The 19,434-nt window shown below is 47.4% G+C and overlaps 1 protein-coding gene across 6 annotated transcripts in view; it reads right to left on the bottom strand.

Moving 5' to 3' along the window:
* The window catches only part of SCML4 (Scm polycomb group protein like 4), a 184,788-nt gene extending 165,673 nt beyond the window's left edge, over positions 1 to 19,115 (bottom strand). For 4 of the 6 annotated variants that reach the window (XM_073576064.1, XM_073576071.1, XM_073576073.1 and 1 more), the window contains exon 1: positions 18,717 to 18,912. The gene's annotated coding sequence lies outside the window, so the exon portion shown is untranslated. The other 2 variants (XM_073576066.1, XM_073576069.1) reach the window with 2 other exon arrangements.
* Positions 19,116 to 19,434: the final 319 nt, after the last annotated feature.

Genomic DNA, 19,434 nt, shown 5'->3' with positions numbered 1-19,434 from the left:
TGTAAAGTAGTGGACAACCCCTTTAATATTTCAGGTTAAAACGCTGTTGCCCTGCTAGATAAAATATTCCTTTAAGTGATTGTGTACGGAAATAATGGAAACTTATCATTTAGCTCTTTAAAGGAATTCTCCAAGAATGTAATAAAATGGCCCCTCGCACATAATTCACATGGCAGCCCATCCTAGTCATGAGTCAGGATGGGCTGAAATCTGAAGAAAAACAGCTGCCAAGACATGCGTCTCAATGACAGAAGAGCTGTATCATAAGCATAGAAAAAGGACATAAATGACAAGAAAAAAAAATAAATCTTCTCCTCAGCTGACAGAGCACAAAGGATTTTTTACACCAACCTCACTTCTTCATGTTCAGTCAGAGGTGAAGATTTATTTCTTCTGATATCATAGCCCTTTTCCTCAGCTCATTGATGTAAATGTGTTTATGATACAGCTCTTCTGTCAGTTCTTGGGAGGTGTTTTTTCCAACTGCAGCCCATCCTGACACATGGTTAGCAAAAGTGTACACAGACAGAAGAGGGCCACTGTGCAAGAGCAATATTTGGGCCAGTTGTAGTTGAATAGCTGATCATACTGCACTCCACCTTATTTTGGAGGTGTAATTGGCCCTCCTTACCACTTGGGCACTTGTGCGGCTGCACAGGTTGCTCCAACGATAAGTCCGCCCTGGTGAATCGGATGGACTGCTGTTTCAAATAATTGACAAAGGCAATTTTATTACATTCTTGGAGAACCCACTGAGCCATCCTACAGATCCTGTGATTGGCTGTAAACCACAAGACTATCGGAAGAGACAGAGAAGTCGATGTGTGGGGGTAGCACCCTTTTGAATCAACAATAAGACAAGGGGTGTATCTCAGACATCCACACATTCTCTATAGGCACCATACTATAGTCGAGTCTGACTTATGGAGCAGAGCTAAAAACACTATTACAACACAGTAAATACTAAGAAACATAAGAAGCAGGTAATCACTTTATACAGGTGTTGCTGACTTGCATATAATTTCAGAAACCACAATATCACTGTGATAAAGAAGCAAAGTCTGATATATGGCTCTTTTTTTAGTAAAAGTCTAATATGGCAAATTGGTACTTAGATGAAGTGTATAAAAAGCCACTTTCACTTTTTCCCTTCGCCAACATCTACTAAACCTATACATCAAGGCTTATTGGGGAATGAATTTCCATGAATACAACCAAAAAATAACCAAAAGTCCTAATATTACCAAATATTAAAGGGGTTTCCATTTACAGGCTCCTGTCTGACTCCGGTCTCTATTTACTAGCTGTAGAATGGACACCGAGCACATCACTGCTGCAGACACTGAGCATGGCAGTTCTGCCGATGTAGATAGCACAAGCCACTGAACTCAGTGATTGGCTTTAGTGATGATGTATGTGCTGTAGTCATGACATTACTGCTGCTGCCAAAGCGTAGAGTCAGGAGCAGGGACAGAGAGAAGAAAAGGGGCAATATCATCTGATTGTATTATTTTAACACAGTGCTTCCATTAAAGGACAGAATCCTATAAGTGGAAAGCCCCTTTAAAAAGGTTATTCACATTTTAGCTCCTACTGGCTTAGACAGGGATAACAGCATCCAAGTGACAGTTACAGAAGATAAGGCTAAGGAAACAGTGAAACACATGCTCCCACAGCAATGAATTAATGTTGCGTTAAAAGCATATCTGAGTAAGCTATACACTTTCTGTAATTCAAGTTTCCCGCTGCAGTCATGAAAATCTAAGATGCCAATAATTCTTTAAGGACGACCATGTCACTTGCCATATATAAGTTTTTGTACTTATGTAAATATCACTGTTCGGGCGTTGTTTTTCTTTTGTTCCTGCTTCTTTCCTTTCCTGAGATATGTCCCTTTTTCTCTTATAAATATCTACTCTTTTTAGTCAACTGGGCAAGATCTTCAAGAAGAGTTGAAGGATCACACCCACTTGGCTAAAAAGACTAGATTTACATACAGGGAAAGAAGGGCCATATCTCACGGATGGAGAGGCGCATACAAAAAAGAAATACAATGCCAAATTAAGGAGAAAAGCAGCATTTACACCAGGTTTTTGAAAAAAATTACATATTTATAAAAAAAACACATATCCTCTTTAAATCCCCATAAAAAATTACAATATAACAGACAAAAGTGTTGTCACACATTGCATTTTTTGTATTACAGCAGAAATGTTTACTGGGTACTGGAACCACGTCCTTAAGGGTATGTGACCAAATTTGTATTAGAAATTTTTCACAGTGTGTGAGAGCTACACACGTGGTCAAAATTGTTGGTACCCCTCGTTTAATGACAGAAAAACCCACAATGGTGACAAAAATACAATAATAAATAAAAAATCTATGAAAATGAACAAATGAAAGTCAGACATTGCTTTTCTCTTTTCCAATAATTTTTATTGAACATTTAAATACAAATAAGAAAGGAGGGGAGTGGGAGTGGGGAAGCGGGGGGAGGGGGAGGAAGGGGGAAGGGTAATAACAAGGAGAGGACCACAAAGTCTGAGACATTGCTTTTCAACCATGCTTCCACAGAATTTAAAGAAATAAAAATAAAAAACTCATGAAATAGGCCTGGACATAAATGATGGTACCCTTAACTTAATATTTTGTTGCACAACCTTTTGAGGCAATCACTGCAATCAAATGATTCCTGTAACTGTCAATGAGACTTCTGCACCTCTCGCCAAGTATTTTGGCCCACTCCTCAAGAGCAAACTGCTCCAGTAGTCTTGTGTTTGAAGGTTGCCTTTTCCAGACAGCATGTTTCAGCTCTTTCCAAAGATGCTCAATAGGATTTAGGTCAGGGCTCATAGAAGGCCACTTCAGAATAGTCCAATGTTTTCCTCTTAGCCATTCTTGGGTGTTTTTAGCTGTGTGTTTTGGGACATTATCCTGTTGCAAGACCCATGACTTGCGACTGAGTCCAAGCTTTCTGACACTGGGAAGCACATTTTTCTCTAGAATCCCTTGATAGTCTTGCGATTTCATTGTACCCTGCACAGATTCTAGACACCCTGTGCCAGATGCAGCAAAGCAGCCCCAGAACATAACAGAGCCTCCTCCATGTTTCACAGTAGGGACAGTGTTCTTTTCTTGATATGCTTCATTTTTCCATCTGTGAACATAGAGCTGATGTGCCTTGCCAAAAAGATCCATTTTTGTCTCATCTGTCCATAGGACATTCTCCCAGAAGCTTTGTGGCTTGTCAACATGCAGTTTGGCAAATTCCAGTCTGGCTTTTTTTTTCCAACAATGGTGTCCTCCTTGGTTGTGTCCCATGAAGTCCACTTTGGCTCATACAATGACAGATGGTGCGATCTGACACTGATTTTCCTTGAGCTTGAAGTTCAACTTTAATCTGTTTAGAAGGTTTTCTGGACTCTTTTGCTACCATTTGTAATTTCCGTCTCTTTGACTTGTCATCAATTTTCCTCCTGCGGCCACGTTCTGAGAGGTTGACTATAGTCCTATGGATCTTAAATTTCTGAATAATATGTGCAACTGTAGTCACAGGAACATCAAGCTGCTTGGAGGTGGTCTTGTAACTTTTACCTTTGACATGTTTGTCTATAATTTTCTTTCTAATCTCCTGAGACAACTCTTTACTTCGCTTCCTCTGGTCCATGTTGAGTGTTATACACACCATGTCACCAAACAGCACAGTGAGTATCTGTCGCGCTCTATACAGGCCCGTTCACTGATTCCAAGATTGTAGACACCTGATGCTAATTAGTGGACACCTTGATTTAACATGTCCCTTTTGGCACATTATTTTCAGGGGTATCATACTATCATTTCTGTCCAGGCCTATTTCATGAGTTTTATTTTTATTTTTTTTAATTCTGTAGAAGCATGGTTGAAAAACAATGTCTGACTTTCATTTGTTCATTTTCATAGATTTTTCATTTATCATTACTTTTGTCAGATTCAAGTTATTTCTGTTATCATTGTGGGTTTTTCTGTCATTATACGAGGGGTACAAACAATTTTGACCACGTGTGTAAGTTAAGTGACAACCACTATGGTAACCACAACATCTCCCAGAGGTCACTTAATTTCTATACAATACTGAATTGCAATCTGCCTAAATCTGCCTATATGTGCAACTATATAATAGTGATGGAATATTTCATTACATAACTGAAAACAAAATATTTGGCATCACGTCTTAATTGTAAAGGTCCAACTAGCGGGATACTCACTGATTCTTTCACATGGAGGAACCTCGATGTTCAGAGAACTACAACATAGACCATTCATTTTAGTGTTGCTGTTCCATTCACATCAGGTAGCTTGGAGCACCCCTGTTTAGGAGAAAAGCCGAAGGGACCTTAGATGTTTCATTCTCTGGATCAGTAGGGACCTCAGAGGCTGGACCCAGCATATTGTCATTTCCTGGATACATGCCACAAAAATATAAAATGGGAATTTCACCCATTTAGATCAGATTCTTCTATGCAGCCAGTAAATAAGATTAGAAGCCAACACTTGGATGAAAAGAAATACATAGAAAATGACAGCTCCACAAACTCAACACATCCGACGCAGTTGGTTCCCATAGAAAGGCAATTAAAATATTAACATGTTTAGACAAATGAGCTTGGTGATTTGAGAGCACAGGAGAGGCTAAATGAGGTCTTCCTTTGTATATCAGTCAGACTCCTCTGCTCCTCTTCTTGACAAGAAGGGGGGGGGGGGAGTAGTGATATTGTGACTGGAGGGAAGCACTAGAAAAAGGTGGCCTTCCAAATATTAAATGTTATGGTTACAGAGAAAAACCCCTGCTGCTACACAGTTTCCCTTAAATACGTGCATAAGACAACACAGAAAACCCCAAAATAATGGTAGAAATGTACAAAATCTTTAGACACTGTGGTAGATCGGCTCACTTGGCTGGACACAGAGGTAGAAATGGAACACTGTCTCTTTAAGAACGTGCTTGGATTTTTAAATGCAGCATAAACCAAGCTGGTTTATGCAAAACAAAATAAAACACAGTCCTTCTCCCAGTGGGCATCAGCCCACTCAGGGTTAGCAGTGTCCTTGGTTAAGGTCCTTTGACACAGGCACAAACACTTCTCTGGAGTGCGTCCTCTCCAGACACTGACTCCTGCTGCCATTGGAGGCCAGCTACTTAAGCCCCAGACCGTGTGACTCCTACACCTGACTGTGACATCACACATGTCCTGTCAGCTCAGTGCCTGCTCTGCAGCTGGAGATAAGGTGGACATCCTCCCACCCACTCTATGGATGTCCACATAAAACCCAGCCCATTATGCAACTTAGCTTAACCCTCACAACACTTAGTGTGTTGGAGGAAAAACTCTGGGTTTTATATCACTTATGCCATTAAGCGTAGAGAAACATATCTCACCTCAAGCCCTTTACCAGTGACTTTGTCACAGCACACATACGCCAAAACTGCTTATTATGAACCAACTCGACTACTTGAAAGAACACAGAGAAAAATAAAGGAACGGTAGGTGTATATGGGAATATGGACAGCCGTGAACAGTACCACTTCCTACACCTGGCATCATTATGAATTATATGTGTATGGATGACCAAAAAAGAAAAATCCATTAATGAATCACAATGTATAGTGCAGAGGTCTCAAACACATGGCCCGCGGGCCGCAGATGCCTGCGGCCCGCGGTGCACCACGTCTCACTCCCTGAGGCAGGGGGAAGGCGCGCATTCAGGAGCGTGCGATCCGCGATGGCTGTTCTGTGTGCATACTCTGCACAGGACCTAGGATGAGGTTACAGGAGGGGGAGGATTCAGGGGTCACATGATCAGGGGTCTCCGTGTATGCAGGACGCTGCTGTCTGTGCTGGTTGTCATGGTGCTGGCTGAAGGTAAGTTTATGTGTGGGGTCAGGAGTGGTTTGCAGGGTGGATGTAGCAGAGCCTTGTGTGTACGGAGCAGAGCCGTGTGTGTATGGAGCAGAGCCGTGTGTGTACGGAGCGGAGCCGTGTGCGTACGAGGAGTACAAAGGGGAGCCGTGTGTACAAGGTGTATGAAGCACAGCCATACCGTGTGTGTACAGAGCCGCATGTGAATGAGGTGTATGGAGCAAAGCAGTGTGTGTACGAGGTATACGGAGCAGAGCCGTGTGTGTACGAGGTGTACGGAGCAGAGCTGCGTGTGTACGATGTGTACGGTGCAGAGCCATGTGTGTATGAGGTGTATGGAGTGGAGCTGTGTGTGTACAGAACAGAGCAGAGCCGTGTGTACGAGGTGTACGGAGTGGAGCCATGTGTGTATGAGGTGTACGGAGCAGAGCCGCGTGTGTACGAGGTGTACGGAGCGGAGCCGCATGTGTACGAGGTGTACGGCGCAGAGCCATGTGTATGAGGTGTACGGAGTGGAGCCGTGTGTGTACAGAACGGAGTGGAGCCGTGTGTGTACAGAATGGAGCGGAGTCGTGTGTGTACAAGGTGTACGGAGTGGAGCCGTGTGTGTACGAGGTGTACGGAGTGGAGCCGTGTGTGTGCGAGGTGTACGGAGCGGAGCCGTGTGTGTGCGAGGTGTATTAAGTTTGAAAGGAATGCAGCCCCCAGCTCAAATTTTTTTTTATGTGCGGCCCATTTACTCTGCTGAGTTTGAGACCCCTGGTATATCGGATTATAGATACAGCTATCAAATCTGATAATTCCTGTTCTGTCATTTAAAATGTATTGTAGAAAAATATAAAAGCTTATTCCTGACACTGAATGAGTGAAATCCATCTTGCGCTATATGTGCTGGTCTCAGGCACATCACTACCAGGATGACATTATGCTACTTACGTTGCTAGGTTACTAGATGTGAGTTTGCATATTCAGTTTATATTATGTGCATTTGTGACATACCGCCAAGTGACATAGACAAGGATAACAATCTGGGTGCAGCTCGGTCATCTTAGCATCTTAGCATCTAAACTAATGTAAGTATGTGGGTGTTTGAGTGGTGACTAGAGATGAGCGTCTTTGCCTTTTTTAGGGTCGAGTCGGGTTTCATGAAACCCAACTTTCGCAAAAGTCGGGTCGAACGAAATCGGCCGACTATAGGGAAAAGTCGGAGGCCGACTGAAACACGAAACCCAATGCAAGTCAATGGGGAAGCAAAGTCGGGTATATTCAGAGACCTGAGCGTGGGAACAGGTCAGACTTGGCGGAAAGGCGACAGGAGATGATTGAGTCTCTCCGCTGCTTGCACTGACAGCTCCACTGCTCCCATACCTCAGAGTGCTGACCTTAAGACTTCTCTTGTCGCTATTAAGTTACAGTCTGTTCTCACACTGTTGGATACCCCTGTTCTACCTGAAATGCAGGACAAACTACTTAGAGACTACTCCAAAAGACCGTTGCGAACTGCACGCGTGCTCATGACCCGTGTCCAGCACCATTTCTGAGGAATCCACATAAAGGACTGTTTCCACGTTCCGACGTACCCAAGTCAAGCAGAACTGAATCCATCAGCGCTGTTGGGCGGCAGTGCTACTCGTATCTCTGCAGCAGAGACAGAGACTTTGTATATCAGTTGAGACGCCACCGGGAGATTTTCCAGCCTTTTCCCTGCCAGAACCACAATCGATAAGTTGTCTTGTTTTTATATATTCCTTCCCTGCTTGTCTTTATCTCCCTGCGTGGAGCACTACTTGTTATTGCTTGTTCAGTAAATCCTTGTTAACCCCTTCTCTGTCTCCGGTTACTCACTGCATCCCATGAACTCTACCTGCTCTTACAATATACTGAGGTGTGTGCTATACGTTTGTGTGTTATATACTGATGTGTGTGTTATTTAATTATGTGTGGGGAGCAGAGACTAAGTAGGCTCAGACTTCCGCACCAAACAATTATCGATTGGGCCTCCTCCCAGGCTTCTTCCATAAAGAATGCTTCCTTCAGTAGAAGTTCCCACAGGTGTCACATCCCTCCCACATCTTAGGACTTACGTCCTGGTTTGGAAAAGCATGGCCTGTCTTCTCTCTACACAGGCCCACCTCCTAACAGTGCATGATGTGTTGCCCAGTGAAGCAGTATGTCCTGCCCACGTTCTAAGCCTGAACTGGACGACACGATGGCGGGGTCAGGGCCAGCAAAGCAAGTTGGAATTAAAAAAAAAGGTAAAACTCAACCAAAAAGCAGGCATAGACTACAAATAATGTGTTAACAGCTGAACTACCACTTGCTGGCTGCTATGGAGGTGCAGTTTCTGTCTTTTACATAGAGAAGGGGGGCATCTAAAAGGTCCAGTGTAGCTATCCCCACTGCACTGCAGTCACTACACTGCACCTGGAAGTTTGGAGCAGTAAGCCCTGCACACCTGTGTGGGAGGAACGGCCCCCATCGACTATCTGGGCCGGAACCAATGGAGCCGTCATCTTGGTTCCGGGGGAAACTGTTCCCAGGGACAGAATTTGGGGACGGACCATTGTGACAGACAGATGGGCTGGGGGAGGGACCAATATAAGGAAGGTGGGGAATTCCCGGGGCGATGAGTCAGCAGACTGGGAGAGAAGCAGCTGGAGACCGTGGGAGCAACTGCAAGTGAGAGCGACTGACCGGTGCCAGGGAAGATGCCGACGGGACACCTGAGGGACGGTGCCAAGGCGAACATCCAGTACTTGCTGCCCCGCTCCAGCCTGCGGCCACTGCGGCCTCAGCTCTGCCCACGGCCGCTGCCGTCTCTCCTCAGCCGGCGGCTGCGGCCTGTTACCTGCCGCCCGCAGCCACCTTGCCTTCCCCCGTGGCCGTGGCAAGTCCAGCGCCGCCGGCGGCCACTACTGCCCCGCTCCGGTCCGCAGCAGGGGCCGGGCCTTTGCTGACAGCGGACTCCCCGCCGCTGCCGTTAGCTGCGCAGGTGGCCTGTCATTCACCAACACACATAGCTGCCGCTCGCCCCAGTCCGGGGGCTGCGGCCCAACCGTCCAAGGACTCCACCGGGGGCCTGTGGGGCTCCAGTGTCATCGGCGCGCCGGAGCGCGTGAAGACTTCGCCAACACCTCCGCAACTGGGCCCAGCAACTGCTACGCCGAAAGACCACCATCCCGAATGGCGAGGGACGTCTGGACAGCTAAGTGAGCTATATAACTAAGGATCTGTAGTCGGCCATACCGCGGCCCTATAGTGACCGGCCATTGCCGGAAGTAGTCATGTTCTACCGGTGTTGTGTTTGTTTGTATAAGGCCCCTGCGAGGGCAACACGTGTTACCCCTTTTTTTGGTGAGCAGACCGCGACTGAGGAAAGTTCCCTCTAGTCGTATAAACGTTATTATTGAAAGCACCAAATTGTCTCGCGACTCATCACTGCATCCTGCGTACCTGCAATCACATTTGGCGTAGTCGGCAGGATGCAGTCTCCGAGTGCAGACGGCGGTGCGTCTGATCAGAGTGGGGCTGCGGCCGCTGATGATGATGGGGGTCCCCGCTCCAGCATCTCCCTGGGGGCCATGCTAAGTAACTTGCCCCGGTTTACTGGCTCCGATACGCTGGACAGAATAGATGCGGGGCCTTTTCCGCATGCACCCCATTAGAGGTTGAGGTGGCCCTTATGGCGCTAGATGGGGAAGCCCGGAAGTCAGTAATGTTGAGACCCCCGGGGCATCGCAACATCTTCGCCAGGGTCTTGCAGATTCTAGAAGTACATGAACGTCCTCCAGAAGCTACGCACCGCCATAGAAAGGAAGGACGGAATAGGGGTAGGGCCCATCGACATTACCCTGCGTGACCTGCTAGTGACTGGACTCCGGGACCCGCTATTCAAGCAGGCATTGCGGGAACAGGTCCGAGTGATCCCACAGTTAGCCTTCTCCGAAGTGGGGAGTCAGGCCTGGGTGCGAGAGCAAGAGCAGGGGATGACGGCTCCTGTGGGGAAGGCCCGGAGTATGGAGTCGGCCATAAGCGTTGTCGAGGAACCTCAATGGATTGATGAAATGAGACAAGAACTGAAGAGTATCCGGGGAGAGCTGGCTGAAGTGAAGAAAAAGACGGAGCCCACGCCCGGCCGACCTGGCTACAGTTCCGGGCCCTGGGGAACTCGCAATACCCGGGGTGGTCGAGCCTCACCACCCGGGTGTTATGAGTGTGGAGAATTGGGTCACTTCTCACGGGAGTGTCCGCGGCGTGGGAAATACCCACCCCGGCGGACATTAAGCTAGAGGGCTCCGGGCATGGGGGATGCCGCTCGGAGCCGGAAGCCACAACGAGGGGTGGTGGAAGTCCCGAAGAACTGGTCGCTAAGTGCCCAATAGTATGGGCCGAAGTCGCGGGCCGTGCTGTGCGGTGCCTAGTGGATACAGGGTCGCAGGTAACGACCATGCCGGCAACATACTTCCGGCAGAATTTCCCAGAAGCGGCTAGGCCCCAGTGGGGGCCCATGATACGACTAGTGGCCGCAAACCAACTGCCGGTACCTGTCGCCAGGGTGGTGTGGCTTCAGATGACATTGTGTGGTAAATCCCTCGGCCGCCGGGGAGTGGTCCTAACCCAAGGAGAGACTAACGATCATCATGCGATCATCTTGGGCATGAACATACTGCGGGAGTTCGGCAATCCGCTACTCAACGACTCCACGCAGGAGACCCTAAGTCAGTGGGGTTCTCGCACGGCCCAAGGGCACGTCTTCCAGCAGTTGGTGCGGGAGGCGTGAGTGCTCCAGGAGTGTCAGGAGGGTGAGGCGCTGGGTAAGGTCATCTCGCCGGCGGCCCCCCCGCTTGTGCTTCCTCCTGGACAGACGGTGGTGGCCCTGCTGATCCGCGCTCCGATACCACTGGAGGGCGTGGAGGTACAGGTGGAGCCATGTTACTCAGAGCGCCTGCACCCTGGCCTCCTGGTAGCCCGCTCCCTGGCCACAGTGCGGGAAGGGACTGTCTTGGTACGTTGTGTCAACCTGGAAGATCAGGACATCGCCCTGAAGCCCCGGGCCGAAATGGCCAAACTAGTAAGGCCATTGGAGGAGATGCTGCTGGACCCCGCAGTCCAGTTGAGGGTGCAACCCGAAGATCCCTGGGCCGTAATGGTATGAACCCAACAGGCCGCCACATCCTCGGTCCAGGAGAAAGGTCGAGTCATCCTGGAAAGAATGTGGGCTGAACTTTCCAGCCTAGCGGCAGCCCAGCTTCTCCAAGTAGAGACACTCCTTGGACAATTTTACAGTGTCTTCGCCAGCCATGAGGACGATTTCGGATGTACCACGGCCATCACGCATGGGATCCCCACGGCAGGAGCGGCCCCCATCTCGGAGCGATATTGGCAAATACCACCACAGTTATACCAGGAAGTGAAAACCTTGTTAGCCCAAATGCTCCGGAAGGGGGTCATACGAGAAAGCCAAATCCTTGGGCGGCCCCTATTGTCCTGGTTCGGAAAAAGGATGGCACTCTGCGCTTTTGCGTGGATTACTGGAAGTTGAACACCTGCACCGTCTTTACGGTATGGATAAATCGCGGACGCCGCCGTACCACCCGCAGGGAAACGGAGCCTGTGAACGATTCAATCGTACACTAATCCAAATGCTGCGCACCCTAGAAAGTGACCGAAGGGCCCACTGGCCTGAATATGTTCCCGAGCTAGTGTGGGTATACAACAATTGGGTACATCGAGTGACTGGTTATACCCCCTTACTCATTGCTGTTCGGACGGGAAGGCAAAGGAATTACGGAGGTGGAATTGAACCCAGTGAAACCCCTACCCTGGACTGGACCGGGGTATCCTCGTGGGTCCGCAACCACCGGCTGCAGACCCTCCACCATATCGTCCATACAAAGCTCTAGGATCTAGAACACCAGGGGGGAGGCACTACTCCCACCCATTGACTTTCAAATTGGGGACTGGGTACTCGTACTCGATCAACGTCCCCAAAACAAATTAGAACCACGGTGGGAGGTGAACCCGTACCGAGTGTTACGTCGAATAAGCCCCGACGGGCCTGTGTACGAAATACAAGCAGAAGGAGATAGCCACCTCTCACTCGGGTTGTGCACCGCAACATGTTACGACCTTGTACGTCTACCGATCCCCGCGGCCCGAGCCGACCCTCCAGGTCCCCAACCCCCTACCCACAGTCTGGGAACTGGATGACGAAGACGACTTCCCCGTCACATCTGCGGGTCGCCCTAATAGTGGCACTACAGTAAACCTGGGCATCCCACCAGAACCATCTATTCAACCACCCTCCACCACCCCAGAAGACTCCACTACAGCCGAGCTTCGACGCTCCGAGCGGTCAACAGCTGGCAAACTCCCTGAACGTTACAAACAGGACCAGTTCGTGTGGCGACAAGGACTGTCGTCCCAAAAGACTAACCCGAGTCTACAAAAACCCTCGCCCGAGGACTAGCGAGCATACAGGACGGGAGAGTGTGGGAGGAACGGCCCTCGTCGAGTATCCGGGCCGGAACCAAAGGAGCCGTCATCTGGGTTCCGGGGGAAACTGTCCCCGGGGGACAGAATTCGGGGACGGACCATTGTGACAGACAGATGGGCTGGGGGAGGGACCGATATAAGGAAGGCGGGGAATTCCCGGGGCAATGAGTCAGCAGACTGGGAGAGAAGCAGCTGGAGACCGTGGGAGCGACTGCAAGTGAGAGCGACTGACCGGTGCCAGGGAAGACGCTGACAGGGGACACCTGAGGGACGGTGCCAAGGTGAACATCCAGTACTTGCCACCCCGCTCCAGCCCGAGGTCACTGCGGCCTCAGCTCTGCCCGCGGCCGCTGCTGCCTCCCCTCAGCCCGCGGCTGCAGCCTGTTACCTGCCGCCCGCAGCTGCCTTGCCTTCCCCCGTGGCCACAGCTAGTCCAGCACCACCGGCGGCCACTACTACCCCGCTTCGGTCCGCAGCAGGGGCCGGGCCTTTGCTGACCGCGGATTCCACGTCGCAGCCGTTAGCTGCACAGGTGGCCTGTCATTCGCCACCACACATAGTTGCCGCTCTCCCCAGTCCGGGGGCTGCGGCCCAACCGTCCAAGGACTCCACTGGGGCCTGTGGGGATCCAGTGTCATCGGCGCGCCGGAGCACGTGAAGACTTCGCCAACACCTCCGCAACTGGGCCCAGCAACTGCTACGCCGAAAGACCACCATCCTGAATGGCGAGGGACGTCTGGACAGCTAAGTGGGCTATATAACTAAGGACCCGTAGTCGGCCATACCGCGGCCCTATAGTGACTGGCCATTGCCAGAAGTTGTCGTGTTCTACCGGTGTTGTGTTTGTTTGTATAAGGCCCCTAGTCATATAAACGTTATTATTGAAAGCATCAAATTGTCTAGCGACTCGTCACTCCATCCTGCATACCTACAATCACCACACCTGCATGGACAGGCTGTGGAGTTTAAGGCCAAGGCAAGTATTTCAAAACTAAGTATGAGAAAGGACTAAAGAGATCATGTTCCCACTCACCTGCACTGCTATGTCAGACCAGTACTAGCACTACGGGCAGGAGTCACAGTGCTCGGAATGAAGTGAGTAGTAGAGCTTCCTGTACTATGCCCTTGGCCCATCTACCATCTCTATCCTTCACCCCCCAAAAGCGGTTTTTTTCCTATTTTCCTACACAACTGCCCTCTTCTATCCCAGCACTCTAGTTTATGATTTAAAGGTAATCAGTCAGCAGGATTTCCCAACTAAACCATTTATATGCGCAAGGTGCTCTTTCAAAGACAAGTCCAGCAATACCTTTATAAGGACAATCCATTCCTCTGTTACTGAGAAATCAGCTTTTGAATTGATACACAAATGAGGCTAAAGAACCATAAGCCTCTGTCACTCCGGCTCTATTCTCTGACCAGGGACACCTCCTCCTACTTGACTGACAGCCTCTCTGCAGTGTGATTTCAGGCAGAGGAGCTATCAGTCAAGTAGCAGGAGGCGGTGCTGAGCAAGGAATAGAGCTGGAGTGACAGAGGTTTCATATCTACCATAGTCCTTCAGCCTCATTTGCCTTTCAATTAAAATGCTGATATCTCAGTAATGGAGGAACCGGCTGGACAAGAAAAGATATTGCTGGACTTGTCTTTGAAAGCTATATGCGCATTTAAATACCGTAGTTTGATATGTGAAATCCTGACAGATTTCCTTTAACAATTTCAGTCTCCACTGCTATCCTGGAATGGGCACAAGGTGTCCTTCATAATTCATGCAAAAATCGCCACCCCCCAAAGTCAAAATGCATGTACCAATAATAAAATTAACTTGAATTTTTATTTGCAAAAATTAATAAATCTTATGTTATTTTTCACTAAAAGTATGTAAAAGAAAGGAAAAAAAATCCCACCTTCCCACCCCCAAATAATAAAAGCCAGTCTTTAATGGGTGGTGCCGTTTAGTAGACTCGGGAATGAAAAAATAATCCCCACAAAAAAACTAATTCACTTCATAGATCGTGTTGAACAGCTGCAGAAGTGATGTCATTTCTGCATAGCTGCAGCCAGTCACTGAACTCAGCATCTGGTGTAAATGTCATGAGCCACTGAGCAGCACTGAAGGCGTGAAGTCATCGCTGCAGCCAATCGACAAACGCTAGAACAGTGGCGAGAGGCGGTAGGGCGAGTAAAGGATCAGTTTGAGGTTTTTTTTGTGTCCCTTGAGATTATGAATAATATAATCTAATATATAAAGCTCAATGTGGGTGTGTGTGTGTGTGTATGTATGTATGTATTATGTATGTCCGGGATTGGCATCCGCACCGTCGCAGCTACAGCCACAAAATTTGGCACAGTCACACGTCTGGACCCTGAGAGTGTCATAGGCATGTTGTGAGGCGAGATTTTAACCCCGCGCGTTCCAATTCACCAAACAATTTTGCCCCATCTACATAATGGGGAAAAAGTGAAAGGAAAAGTGTTGGAGGCAAATTGACAGCTGCCAGATGTGAACAAGGGGGACTTAAAGAATGAGAGCGATGGTGCCAAAGAGTATATACCGTACAGTTGCTAAGGTGGGGCCCTGACATGGGATACTCACCACACACAGGGATATGAACAGACACAAAATGCACCACACACTACCACGTGCTTCAACACATATACCTCCCTCAGCACACATTTCACCACACATACACCAACCTCACCACATAATAGTCGAAACACAAAAGTCGCCACTCAAAACTCACCACGCTGTCCCAGAGCTGTTTAAAAGATGAAAAATGAGCTGTGATTGGTTGCTATCAGCAACAGTTTTCTTTGTAGACAGTTGTGGTAACTGAGGCCTATTATTCTTATCATTTCTATGGTGTTATCGTCCTTCTGTAAAGCTGGAAATAACACAATTTATTACCGTGCCAACACAGACCACCCTCTGACACAGACTGCAGGGGGAGCCCATTATCACACAGGATAGGATTAGATACACGGCCCAGCAGTCAGTATCTCACAGGATAGGATTAGACACACAGCTCAGCAGTCAGTATCACACAGGAGAGGATTAGACACATGGCTCAGCAGTCAGTATCACACAGGATAGGATTAGATACACGGTTCAGCAGTCAATATCACACAGGAGAGGATTAGACACATGGCTCAGCAGTCAGTATCACACAGGATAGGATTACATACACAGCTCAGCAGTCAGTATAACACAGGATAGGATTAGATACACAGCTCAGCAGTCAGTATAACACAGGATAGGATTAGATACGCAGCTCACAATACAGTATCACACAGTAAAATAGTATTAGATACACGGCTCAGCAGACAGTATCACACAGAATGAGATTAGATACACGGCTCAGCAGTCAGTATCACACAGGATAGGATTAGATGCACGGTTTTTATGTGCAACTAGCTGAACAGCCCGGCGCTGCCCGGGCATAGTAACTAACTGTGGTTAGATATAGCAAATTATAAATATCCTCCATCCCATAGTCCCGTGCCCATATACCCATCATACATATTCACAATCCCATAGGCCCGTGCCCATATACCCATCATACATATCCTCCATCCCATAGTCGAGTGCCCATATACCCATCACACATCCTCCATCCCATAGTCCCGTGCCCATATACCCATCATACATATTCGCCATCCCATAGTCGAGTGCCCATATACCCATCACACATCCTTCATTTCATAGTCCCATGCCCATATACCCATCATGCATATCCTTCATCCCATAGTCCCGTGCCCACATACCCATCATACATATCGACCATCCCATAGTCCCGTGCCCATATACCCATCACACATCCTCCATCCCATAGTCCCGTGCCCATATACCCGTCATACATATCCTCCATCGCATAGTCCAGTGCCCATATACCCATCACACATCCTCCATCCCATGGTCAACCATTATGATATCATAATGAGCGGCGGGGCTTGCAACCTATGATGACATCAGTGTCGCCATGGCAACCATTATGACATCATAATGAGGGGCGGGGCTTGACACACACACACTTTTTCCCCATTATGTAGATAGGGGCAAAATTATTTGGTGAATTGGAACGCGCGGGGTTAAAATTTTGCCTCACAACATAGTTTAGGACACTCTCGGGGTCCAGACGTGTGACTGTGCCAAATTTTGTGGCTGTAGCTGCGACGGTGCGGATGCCAATCCCGGACATACACACACACACACATACACACATACATACATACACACTTGAGCTTTATATATTAGATATAATCATTATAATTTGTTATAACTAACCACAGTTGGTTACTATGCCCAGGCAACACCGGGTTCTTCAGCTAGTCTTTTATGTAGGACAACCCCTTTAAATGATATGCACACTCAATTGATGGCATTGCAAAAGTCAAGCCTTGTGTCAACTCATAAATAAAAAAAAATATTTCTCTGGGAAATTAAACAATTTACTGCCACCCGAAGGCCTAAAAATTAAAAAGGTATAGCTAGAATCATGATAATTATGGAACTTACGACTCAGCCTCTTAACAAATAATAAAACACAAGTGTGAACCTAGCCTAATATTAGCATGGAACTTTAGGGTGGGCCCCCAGTGTCAGTACTACTAGTTGTCGGTAGGCATCCCAGTCAGACACTGATGGGCTCAAATCCCACCAAGGACATCATCGGCAAGGAGTTTGTATGTTCTCCTCATGTTTGTATAGGTTTCCTCTGGGTACTCCGGTTCCTCCCAAACTCCAAAGACATACTGATTGGGAATCTAGATTGTGAGCCCCATCAGGTACAGTGATGATAATGTCAGTAAAGTGCAGAATGTGGAATTAAGAGCGCTATATAATCTCAATGCTATATAACCGCTATACAGCTGCTATATATAACTGCTATATAGCCCCAATGGGGACAGTGATGATAATGTTTGTAAAGTGCGGAGTGTGGAATTAATGGTGCTATATAACCTCAATGCTATATAACCCCAATGGGGACAGTGATGATGATGTCTGTAAAGTGCTGTGGAATTAATGGCGCTATATATATATAACTAAGATAAATAAATACTGATAGGGAATTTAGATTGTGAGCCCCAATGGGAACAGAGATGATGTATGTAAAGCGCCCTGGAATATGATGGCTCTATAAATTAGCATAAGAAATAAATAGTGTAACTACACAAAGAAGGCACATTACATTGTATACCTTTTGTAATACAGGTTTTACCTCTATTCAAATATCTTTAGTAAAATGGCATGTGAAAGATTTCTTGAGCGCACATTCTAAAATTGTATTAAAAAAAAAACACAATGAAGATTCTAACCTCTAAGCAATGAGGTTGTCAGGTGTCAGACTTCTTTCATCATCATAAACCAGCTAGGTAGCTAAGGGAGTGCTATATAAAATGCAGTGTCAGTTGTCCACCGCTTCACAATTTTTCATCTGAAGGGGTTAACCGCCTTTCCATCTGCAACATATCCTAGAATGGCTTTATGAAAACATTAGCAGAGCTGATAGTAAAGCTGAATGGAGATTACGGTATCTCCCAAACTGAAGTACACAAGGAAACAATCAAGTGACCAGCAGGGTATACAATCCCCTAGAAGGCCATGTCCAGCCAGAGAGCTACAGGACTAATCATGCAGCTCTAACCGGAGTCTGACACTTGGAAAGAGAACTGACTGTGCAAAGTGCTACTAGTAGATCTCAGGCAGGTCAGCCTCCAGCTCATTCACCTGGAAGAACTGGAGCCTGCCCATGACAGTGCATTCACAAGTGTGTTACTACTGCCAGTAAGCTATGAGGAATACAGACTATGCAGCAAATACATGGATGGCACATGGATAGCAGTGCAGTACTTGGAAATATACTATTATTTCTACTTTACTATGCAATAATATTTACAATGTGTTCAGCATCCATAACAAAATAATGGCAGAGATCTGTGTGACGTTAATACATTATATCCATATTAGTCCACTGCTAATACACCCCATATAGTAAGCAGAATAAATAGAAAATTAAAAATCTGTCCATGTTTTGTGTGCACAGAGGTTTAGCAACTCCTAATAATAACATATACTGTATTGCTTTCTCCATTTCAATGCCAAGTATATATGCCCGTTCCACTATTTATGTGAGGACACACACATATATATATATATATATATATATATATATATATATACACACACACATACACACACACTGGATATGACTCTATCCTCTAATATGTCCATGCCCAAGATAAATGTCAATTGCCCAGTTCTGAGAGAGGCAGGGATGGTGCCCTGGCAGGAGGCATGGCGGCAGCCTGCATGTCTCCCCTTACCTTTGCCTTCCTGTGGAGCAGTTGTCAGTGGCTTCACAGGGTGTTGTGACTGGGAGGACAGCTGATTGCCAGGGCATGCACACACAGCAGAGCCATCTTCCCCCTGTCTGCTCTCAGGCTGTGAGTCTCCTCCAGCCGCTCAGCTCTCCAGCTGCAAACATCTCATTAGACTAATGCATTCAGCACAGGCAGAAAACTCCATTTACCATAGCTACAGCAATGAATTTCCATTACGATGACAGATTCAACCACATCATGTCCGGAAAAGCAGCCAACCGCTGCCTTGTACAGAACACACACATTTCACATGCACAAAACAGGGCCTGTGTGTTGTGTCCCTTCCTCTGAGCTGCTCAGCCCAAAATTGTCACTCTTCAAAAGTAGAAATGGAGTGCCAGTGTGCAGCCCCTCACACAGCATGCCGCCCTGACAAGAAGGGGGGGGGACTATTTCTGCATCACAATTTTGGAGACTGCATAGTGCGCACACATCACAACATTTGGGATATTAGAATTTGGGTTCTGACTACATCTTCTGTTGCCATAGAAACCAGTCTGTAACATCTCTTTGTCCTCATAATGCAGCAGCCAAATCCTCTCTACACAACGAACATGACACCCAAATCTATATCCCCAGACTGGCACGCCGAGATAGGTACACAAAGAATAGGCTTGACACGCAAGTGCCTATGGACACCTGCACTTATTGTCTTCATGCC

This window comes from Dendrobates tinctorius, unplaced genomic scaffold (genome assembly GCF_039654945.1).
Source record: "Dendrobates tinctorius isolate UK_male_01 unplaced genomic scaffold, ASM3965494v1 ptg000046l, whole genome shotgun sequence".
NCBI classification, from domain to species: Eukaryota; Metazoa; Chordata; class Amphibia; order Anura; family Dendrobatidae; genus Dendrobates; species Dendrobates tinctorius.
This window is presented reverse-complemented; position numbering and strand designations above follow the sequence as displayed.